Source organism: Penaeus monodon, unplaced genomic scaffold, assembly GCF_015228065.2.
Source record: "Penaeus monodon isolate SGIC_2016 unplaced genomic scaffold, NSTDA_Pmon_1 PmonScaffold_557, whole genome shotgun sequence".
Taxonomy (NCBI): domain Eukaryota; kingdom Metazoa; phylum Arthropoda; class Malacostraca; order Decapoda; family Penaeidae; genus Penaeus; species Penaeus monodon.
In genome coordinates, this window is record NW_023660518.1 from 37,601 (window position 1) to 47,500 (window position 9,900).

The 9,900-nt window shown below is 38.0% G+C and overlaps 1 pseudogene; it reads right to left on the reverse strand.

Moving 5' to 3' along the window:
- Positions 1–1,924: 1,924 nt before the first annotated feature.
- Positions 1,925–9,900, reverse strand: part of LOC119571231 — a 20,028-nt pseudogene continuing 12,052 nt past the window's right edge.

A 9,900-nucleotide genomic window follows, 5' to 3' on the forward strand; every position in this document is an offset into this window, starting at 1 on the left:
GGGTGGCTCGGGGCCAACGCGGCTGCCCTTTGGGGGGCCAGACGGGCAGGGCTCCGGGGGAAAAACCGGGGGCCGGGCGAGGGTGGGGAACGGCAGTGTACTTCGGGGGGAGGTGGGGTGTGGGCCGGGGGTGCTGGGGGGGGTCGGTGTGGAGAGAGACGAGAATCTGTGCAGTTTTGGGGACTTTTTTTGATTTGCTTAGAAAGAAAAAATTAAATGAAAAAAAAAAATTGAGAAAAATAAAAAACGATTCAAGACCCCAAGCGATGCAACTTTGATAGAAAATTAAATTTTTGGGGGGAGTACAAGAAACCCCCTTAATAGTCTTTTCTTGGAAAAGCAACTTTTCAAAAACCCGGGGCCCCCGGGGGCCCCACGGAGTGTAAAACCTCCCATGGGCCCCAAAGATGGACTCTCCCAGCACGCTGGCACAGTCTCGGGCTATGGGGGTTCAGGGGGTCCAAAAACCCCCCGAATATGACCAAAAATTTTTATTCTTGGACAAATAATGGATTTTCTGCAGGGGTTTCAAATTTGGGGGCCACACAGCACCATAAATTTTCACAAGTATCGAAAATAGCCAAAAATTTCAAATATTAAAATCAAAAGGAAGTAGGACTTGGAGGGCACGCGTATAAAAATTTTTTTCATATCTTGGCTATAGTATAGAATTTGTCTACTACAAAACTATTAAAAATGGTATATACAGACTACACATTTAGCCCAACTCGTTTTCGTTTGGACACATCTTCTTTAAAACATTAGGGTCTTTTCCCTCGATTTTTCCAAAATCACTACAGCTTTTCCTTTGGGGCCTTTTGTCTACTCCGAACTGTTTATCCTGAAAAATACATATACAATAACGTGTCACTTTTTTTCACAGGGGATCCAACGTTTGGTCTACAACATTAAAAACTTCTCAAACACAAACGTCCTTGAAAATAAGAAAGGGTTTTGGGGGGCACAGACGAAAAAGGGTAGTGAACCGGGGGAAAAGAACGTGGAACAAAAGTGTAGAAATGCATTTTTTATAAGTAAAAAATAAGGAAGGAATCTAATATGAAAAAGCGGAAAAAAATCAAAAAGGCAAAAACAAGATGAAAGAAGTGGAAAAAAATACAAACACTAAAAAGTGTCACCATTCGGGCATGAGGGATCGAGAATTGATTTAACCGCAAAAAAGAATCAAACCGAGTAAAAATATTAAAAACCCTTATGGGTCCATATGGATTTGGCGTTAAAGGTTGTGCTGGAGAGTGCCCGGCAACTATGGGATGATGATACACGTGTGAAGAAGATAGGAGGTGAAAAGGATATATTTTCTTCGTTTTTATAACATTTTAAGGGTGCTGTTGTTGGTCATCGGGGTCTGGCGAGGTGAAGTGAAAGTATTTTCGTTGATTCAAGGTGTATAAGGTATTGCTCGTAGGTGAAAAAACCCCAATACCTTTGGAGTCACAGGTTAAATGATAACGAGGTTCTATACAGGTCCTTCTTTGTGAAAATGTTCTTGAATATGTCTCTTTTTGCGAAAGGTTTTAAATAAAAAACAGTGTCGTTTCCCACAGAGAACCAAGGTGTTGATATATGGAGTGCTATGCTTTTGTATTTTTAAATGCATTCCTTTAGATATAGACGTGTCCTGATGTGTTGTTGTTCTGCAGGTAGATATTCTTCTTTTTTAAAGGAGAATATTTAAAAAATCTTTTAAACGCTGTTTACACTGGTGAGAAAATATATGGCAACGAAGTTTTCATAACCAGCAAGTGTTTCTACGGTGAGCGCTTTCGAGAGAAAGTGTGTCGGAAATCCTGCGGTGGAAGAGTCGGGGTGGGATGGCAGCAACGACTTCAACAAGGGAGGAAGCACAGTACACGTTCATGAAATCCGTGAAGGTGATGAGGTGTTGAGGTCGGTGGGGTGTTTAAAGGGCCCGTCGTGGTGCAGATGCCGGGCGTTCAGATGGGGGGATAGAATTCGACATATCAAAACTAATTGTTAGTTGGGCATGATGACATGTGAAATCCCGGCCGCCCCCGGGTGGTATCCTCGCTCCCGCCCCGCTCAGAGCTTTTGGAAGTTGGCAGTATGGACGTATCGTGTCCAGGGCGTTGTGGGGAAGCGTTCCTGCGGGCGGCGGAGATGGCGGCGGCCACGGTGGAGGTGGTGGCGCCCCGGTGGGGCCGCGCGATGGAGTGCGAGCGCCCGCGCAGCGACTGCGTACTGTAGCCGCCCGGGGACGACGTGTCGTACTGCTATCGTACGCGTTGTCGTACGACGGCGTTCTCACGGGCGGCATCCGCGTGCGGCCGCTGCGGAGGAGCTGCTGCTGCTGAAGCAGCTGCTGCTGCTGCGCCTTTCTGCTGACTCAGAGTCTCCGGCTCGTCGTCGTCGAAGTTGTAGTACGGGTCGCTAATGGTGCGGTGGAGGCCCGTCGGCTCTGCGGGAGGAAGCGCTGCCTTTAGATATGTTGTGGCGTGCGTGGCGTTGTTTGCGTTTGCGTGTAGTTTTGTGCGTGTTGTGGTGGGGTGCGTGGGTGCGTTGGTGCGGGGGTGCGGGGGGTGTGGTGTGGTGTGGGGGTGGGGTTTTGTGTGTGTGTTGTGTGTGTGTGTGTGTTGTGTGTGTGTGGGGTGTGTTGTGTGTGTGTGTGTGTGTGTGTGTGTGCGTTTTTTGTTTTGTGTGTGTGTGTGTGTGTGTGTGTGTGTGTGTGTGCGTGTGTGCGTGTGTTTGCGTGCGCGCGCGCGCGCGCGTGTGTGTATGTGTGTGTAGAAAGACAGATATCTGTTGTTGTTTTTCAGATATTTTTCAGATGCAGATGAAAGGAAAACAAAGAAAAGGCAGAACAGACAGACAAATGATAAGCGCGAAGTGGCAGGAATGGAAGCAAAAGGTAAAGGGTAAATCATCGGTGCTCTGCAAGGCAAATCACTCCACACCACTCACCATAACGCTCATTTCTGGACACAGTTGCTACCTTGCACAAGGACACACTCCAGTCACCCTACCTTCACCTCTGTGTACAGCGGGCAAGATTCATCAGTGCAGTCTGGCTGTTCCCCCCACTACTGTGCAATATTTCTAATGTATGACTTCACGGTCGTTTAGCTGTTTACAATCGATTCTCTTCAGACAAGAAAGCATTAATGCCTTTATATACAACACGTTTTCGTATCTATGTACGTATACACATATGCATAACGACAAACACTCTTTCGGCAGCTACGCCAATCTTCTTACAGTACGTACACACACGCGCACCAACCCACGAGACAAATCCCACTACCGTTACCTACAGACCTACACGTGTACACACCCGGGCGCAGTCACACCCCCACACGCTCACCTCGGTACACTTCCAGGTTCTGAGGATGGGCAAGGTCGTCAGAGGAAGCAGCAGACTCACTCATCTCACCGTTCATGAAGGCGGAGCGAGGGTGTGCGTGGCCGTGGGTCCTCGCTGGCTGGATGAGCGGCGCGTGGTTCCTCACCTGCGGGAGAGGAGGACAGGGCGGTTAGGCCGGCGCCACACGGGGGAGAGGGCAGGCCGATGGCACGCGGTTCGCATTAGGGCACATCCGTACATACATATATAAACATGCGTGGTTACATACATACATACATTATATATATATATATATATATATATATATATATATATATATATATATATATATATATATATATATATACTCATACACCATAAAACAAACCGCCCCCCACAAAACACCCACACCACACGCACACACACACACACACACACACAAACCCCAACCACATACAAAATAAAATATATTATATATATTAAAATATATATATATATATATATATATATATATATATATATAAATAGAATAAAAATAAAAAAAATTAAAAAATAAGAAATAGAAGAAAGAAAGAAAATATACAATAAATTAACATATTGTCAAATATAATAGAATTTAAACCAACATAACAAAATAACAAAAAAAACAATACCCTCCCCACCACACACACACACACACACACACACACCCACACACACACCACACCCCACATACACAACACACACACACACACACACACCACACAACACCACACACACCACAAAAAAAAATATATAAAATATATAATATATTTTTATTATATTATTTTTATTTATTATTTTTATATATGAGCGTTCCGCTCTCCACGCAGTTGATGGGTCAGAGGAAAGGCAAGCACGACACAACTGCCCTCGGAACTCCGGCTCGATTTTTCCCATGTCACCCCGAAGCCTTTCATCTATGTGCCACAAGCAGTGGATTTTTGTGAGTGAACTCCGTGTGTTATCAGTGCGTGCGTGCGCGTGTGTTGTGCGTGAATGCACACACATATGCACACGCCAGTTTATTGTCGCTTTTTACCTCGTCTAGCACTCGCGCCGCTCGTGCCAACTGACGTCTTGCCATTCTTTGGATCCATCATGGCGAGAGAGGGCTGCTCTGGGCACAGCTTGCTCTTCACATTCTTTCGCCAGGCTTGACTCACCTTCTTCGTAAGGTGACTATCTCCCTACTGCAGGACACTTCATGACCAGCACGCGTGACACGCAGAGTGGCAGTTACATTATAAGATACATGCTCATGCGTAAACGTAGCGCGGAGCCATCACTAATGCAAATCGACTCGACTGATGTGCGTTTAATGTACTATGTATATATTATATATATAATATAATTATTATATAATTATATATTATATTGGGTGTTGTGTGTGTGTGTGTGTTGTGTGTGTGTGTGTGTGTGTGTTGTGTGTGTTTGTGTTTTAGTTTGTATTAGTATGATGATGTACCTACGTTTGTGTATGTATTCTGTATGTGTGTATGTATGTATTTGTATGTATGTTGTTGTAGTAGTATTATGTACGTATGTACGGTATGTTGTATGTATGTATGTATTATGTTTTGGATGTATGTATGTTGTAGTAGTATGTTGTAGTATGTATGTATCTTTGTATGTATCAACATACACAACACTCACACGCCCACACCACCCACAACCAACACCACCACACACAACACAAAAAAAATAAAATAAAAAAAAATATATATATTATATATATATAATTATATATATATAATTTATATAAAAGTAATATATATGGGAAATTTTTAACTTAAGGGGATCCCCCCGCCCCCGCGAATTAAAAAAAGGGGAAAGCCCTGAAAAACCCCGCCCCCAAAAGTCCCCCGCCTTCCCGCGCCTTTGCTTTCTCAGGGCGACTCCTCTCGTCCGGCCCCCCATCCTCCCCCCAGAGGGAGGAGGGCCTCGGACACCCCGCCCCTTGGGAAATTTTCCCCCGCCTTTTAAAGGTTTTTGCCCCCTTTCTTTCCCTAAGTTAGTTTACATTAATCCTCTTTCTCCGGTTCCTAACCCCCCGCCAAAACCCCAGCCACCGAATCCCTAGGGGAATCATTTTTAAAAAATTTTAATTTATGTATTCAAATTCTAATTCAGTTTACACATAATACCTCGTCTCTTGAAATAAATAACTAAAAAATTAAAAATAACATAATATGTATTTGTTATATATATATATATATATTATATAATATATATATATATATATATTATATATATAAATCTTTGATAATATATGGTATAAACCCATACTAAACCAAACGTTTAACCAACACACATTAAAATTTAAATAATTATATATTATATACATATATATACTATTTTAAAATATGGTAAATTATTTAAAATTTCCCCCGAACCCGAACCTAGTACTTTTTCCTATAAAATATATAAAAAATAAAAAATTAAAATATTTAACTATTTTAAAATCTATTATATAATATATATAAATATTAAAATATTAAATTATTTAGAAATTAAACCACAAAACGACCACAATATATATATAAAATATATATATATAATATATAATATATATATATATATATATATATAATAGTTTGTGTGTGTTGTGTGGTGTGTGTGTGTGTTGTGTGTGTGTGTGTGGGTGGTGTGTGTGTGTGTGTGTGTGTGTATGTGTTTGTGTTTGGGGTGTGTGTGTGCGTGTGTGTTTTTTTTTATAATATATTATTTTATATTTTTTTTTGTATGTATGTATGTATATGTTTTAAAATATTATATATATTATTATATTATATATTATATATATATATTATATATAATATTACTCCTGGATATAAGAATAAACTGCATCCGATAGTGGGATTCTGGTTCTGAGGAGTATGGAGCCACCTATTTGCGTACACCACCCCACACACACACCCCACCCCACACACACACACACACACCACACACACACACACACACACATAAAAAAAATATATATATACTATATATATATATATATATTATATTATATATATATATATCATATATATTATATATATATATATATATACTAAAAATATATATATATAAAATATATAAAAATACAAAAATAACACAAAACAAACACAAGGGAAACAAACACATATATTATATATAATATTTAAAATTATATATAATATATATATATATTATATATGTTTATATATATTAAAATATATATATATGTATGATTATGTATGTATGTATTTGTTTTGTATGTTTGTATGTTATGAATGTATGTATTATATGTATGTATGAAATGTATTTTATGTATGTATGTATGTAAGGGTATGTAGGGTATGAAATGTATGTAGTATGTAGTATGTATTATGTATGTACGTATGTAGTATGATTACTGTATGTATGTATGTATGATGTTGTATGTATGTATGTATGTATGAAATGTATGTTATGTATGTATGTATGTAAAATGTATGTATGTATGTATTATTAGTATGTATGTATGTTGTATGCTTATCAATAATAAATATATAAATTTTATATAAATGAATACACACACACACACACACACACACACACACAACACACACACACCACACACACACACACAACACCACACACACACACCGCATTATATATATATATATATATATATATATATATATATATATTATATATATATATATATATACATATGCACATATTTTGGATATATTTTCCATATTTTTTTTTAAATTTTCCATTGCAGGAATCGGCCTCTCTCAATATATTTTTGAAAGGAATTTGGTAGTCTCACCCTTATAATTTATATCTACATATACATATACATATATATAAATATATATATAATACATATCTATCTATCTATCTCTATATATAATACAATGCATCTATATCTATTTTATATTTATCTATCTATCTATCTATCTATATAAGTATATATATAATATACTACAATGTATATACACACACATACACACTTGTGTGTATATGCGTGTGTGTGTACATTATTATATAAAATTAAAATTTTAAAAATATATTATATATATATATATATATATATATATCAATCTCTGTTTTATAAAAATATAATTTATATATATATATAAAAAAAAAAAAAAAAGGCCGCGGTGGCCAAATGGTTAGAGCGTCGGATAAAGACTGGCACAACGGAATCTAAGTTCGAGGGTTCGAGCCCACCGGCCGGCGGTTGTTTCCTTGGGCAAGGAACTTCACCTCGATTCCCTACCTAGCCACTGGTGGCCAAGCCAGCCCAAGTCAAATGCTGGTCCCAAGCCCGGAAAATAGAGAGAATGATTACTAAAAGGTAACCCGGCACTCTCCGTGGAAAGGAACTGGGGACCCTACCACGTACTCACTTCCCAAGAGCACACAACTGAAAACTACATTAAGTATCATGCTGTGACCACGGCGGCTCAAAAAATGAACCTACCGTTAAAAGAAAAAAAATTATATATATTTTTATAATATATATATATATATATATAAAATTTTATATATTATATATATTTATAAATAAATGTATATAATATTATATAAAATTTACTAATTATATATTATATATTATAGATATATATATATTATATATTAAATATATATTTTTTTTTTGTTTTTGTATATATATAAATATGTGTTGTTTTTTTTTTTTTTTTTGTTTTTGTATATAAAATAAAATAATATTATATATAATTATAAAAAAAAAAAAAACAAAACAAAGAACAACTTACCCCTTATATTTTTTTTTAAATATAAAATAAAGGTTTTTATGGATGAAAAATTATAAATTAATGTTTCCCCCCCCCCCACCACCAAAGATTAAAAATATTTTTCCTTTTTCTTTTCCCCCCCAAAAGGGGTGATCTTCTTTTTTTTTGGCCCTCAGGACCATCGCTTTTTGTTAACATCCAATCGAAAAGTTTTTTTTCCCGCCCCATTTCTTAAAGCATTTGGCATTGTCCCCCAGGACCCCTTAATGTCCGCGGCGCCCCGGCCGCCCTCTTAGGGGAACGCGGGTCTCTCCTTCCTTCCCCTTTTTTTTTTTTTTTGATCCCCCCTTTCCGCCGCGTTTCTCTTTTTTTTTTTTTTTTTTTTTTAAACAGGAGGAAATGGGGTTTTCCTCCCCATTCCCCAGCGAAGCCTCCTTAGGTCGCTTTCCCGGAGGTCCCAAGGGGGGGATGGGGAATGGTACCCTTTTCCGACCCCCGAGGACGTTTTCGGCGCGGCCCCCCAGCAAAATTTAGGATCTCGTCCAGGGAAATGAAGGACTTAACCCTTATATTTCGGCCTTCCTGCAGTTCATTACTCACGGGGCCGCGCCAGGACATTCCCTCTAATCACTGTGCAAATAATCTGCGAAAGATGTCCGAGCCGCGACCGATCCCAAGGGGCCCCTTAATGTTGCATGAAGAGGAATCTTTGGGAACAAAAGCTTCTGGCAAGAACGAATTAAACTTGTCGATTGGTTCCGGATCCTTCCTTCATGAAAGAGTCATTGATCAACTAAAAATTTAATTATCGTTAAAAAGCACAAAGACTACGTACAGTTAACCCGTCCATCCTCCAACTTGGCGTGATCACGTGATACGTTCCAATTTACAAGACCAACTCATGATGCATTCCCATTTCACTTTAAAATTATCTTTAACATTAATAAATTTCCCATACACAGCATATCGAATAAACTTATAAATCCAGAAATTAAAAATCCACGTCAAATGACCCGCGAGCGATATCAGTTTTCCCCGGGTGAAATCGACGCATCGGCCTCCGTCGCGTCATTCGATTCCATCAAGCTTCTCGATTGCGTTTTTTTTTTTTTTTGTTTTTTCTTCTTCTTCTTCTTTTTCTTTTCTTCTGTCTTCCCTTTTTTCTTCTTTTCTTAGTTATTTTCATTGATTCTTTCACTATTTTTCTGTGTAATGGGTGGTCGAATACAGGCATTTTAATACGCGCACAATGGAAACAAACATATTTGTCATATATATACCCATATGTATGTGTGCGCTTGCGAGTGTTATATCTCGAAATTTCATTTGCTATCGAGTACCAGGAAGGGTGTGCATTTTTTCATTAAGGAAACCCCAAGTATAAAAACCGAAAAGAGTAACATCCCAGCATCACAAATGAACTCAGAAGTGAATAAATTTAGTCACGGACCCCACCAAGAGTGAAAATATTTGCGAAACTATCCTCATTGAACGAAATTTAAACGAAACATGTTTTGGGGCCCAAGCGGTTTGGGGCACATTATTTTTAGGTTTCCACTCTTAATAAGAACAGCGATATCTATGTATCGGATTTGGATATACCGCTATTCGGCTTTATCAATTAACAAAATCGCAATAAAATGCGGATAATGATTCCCATGTTCAGGGACTGCAGCGTTCGAATATCATCGTGAATTACGGTAAATCTAAAAAAATAAATATATATAAAAAAAAAAAATAAGATAATATAAGTTATTGTTAATAAATTTAATAAATACAGTTCTCTCTAATCCTACTGAAAGCTCGTTAATAAATAATTTTATAACGATAAACTGCAAAATCTTCACA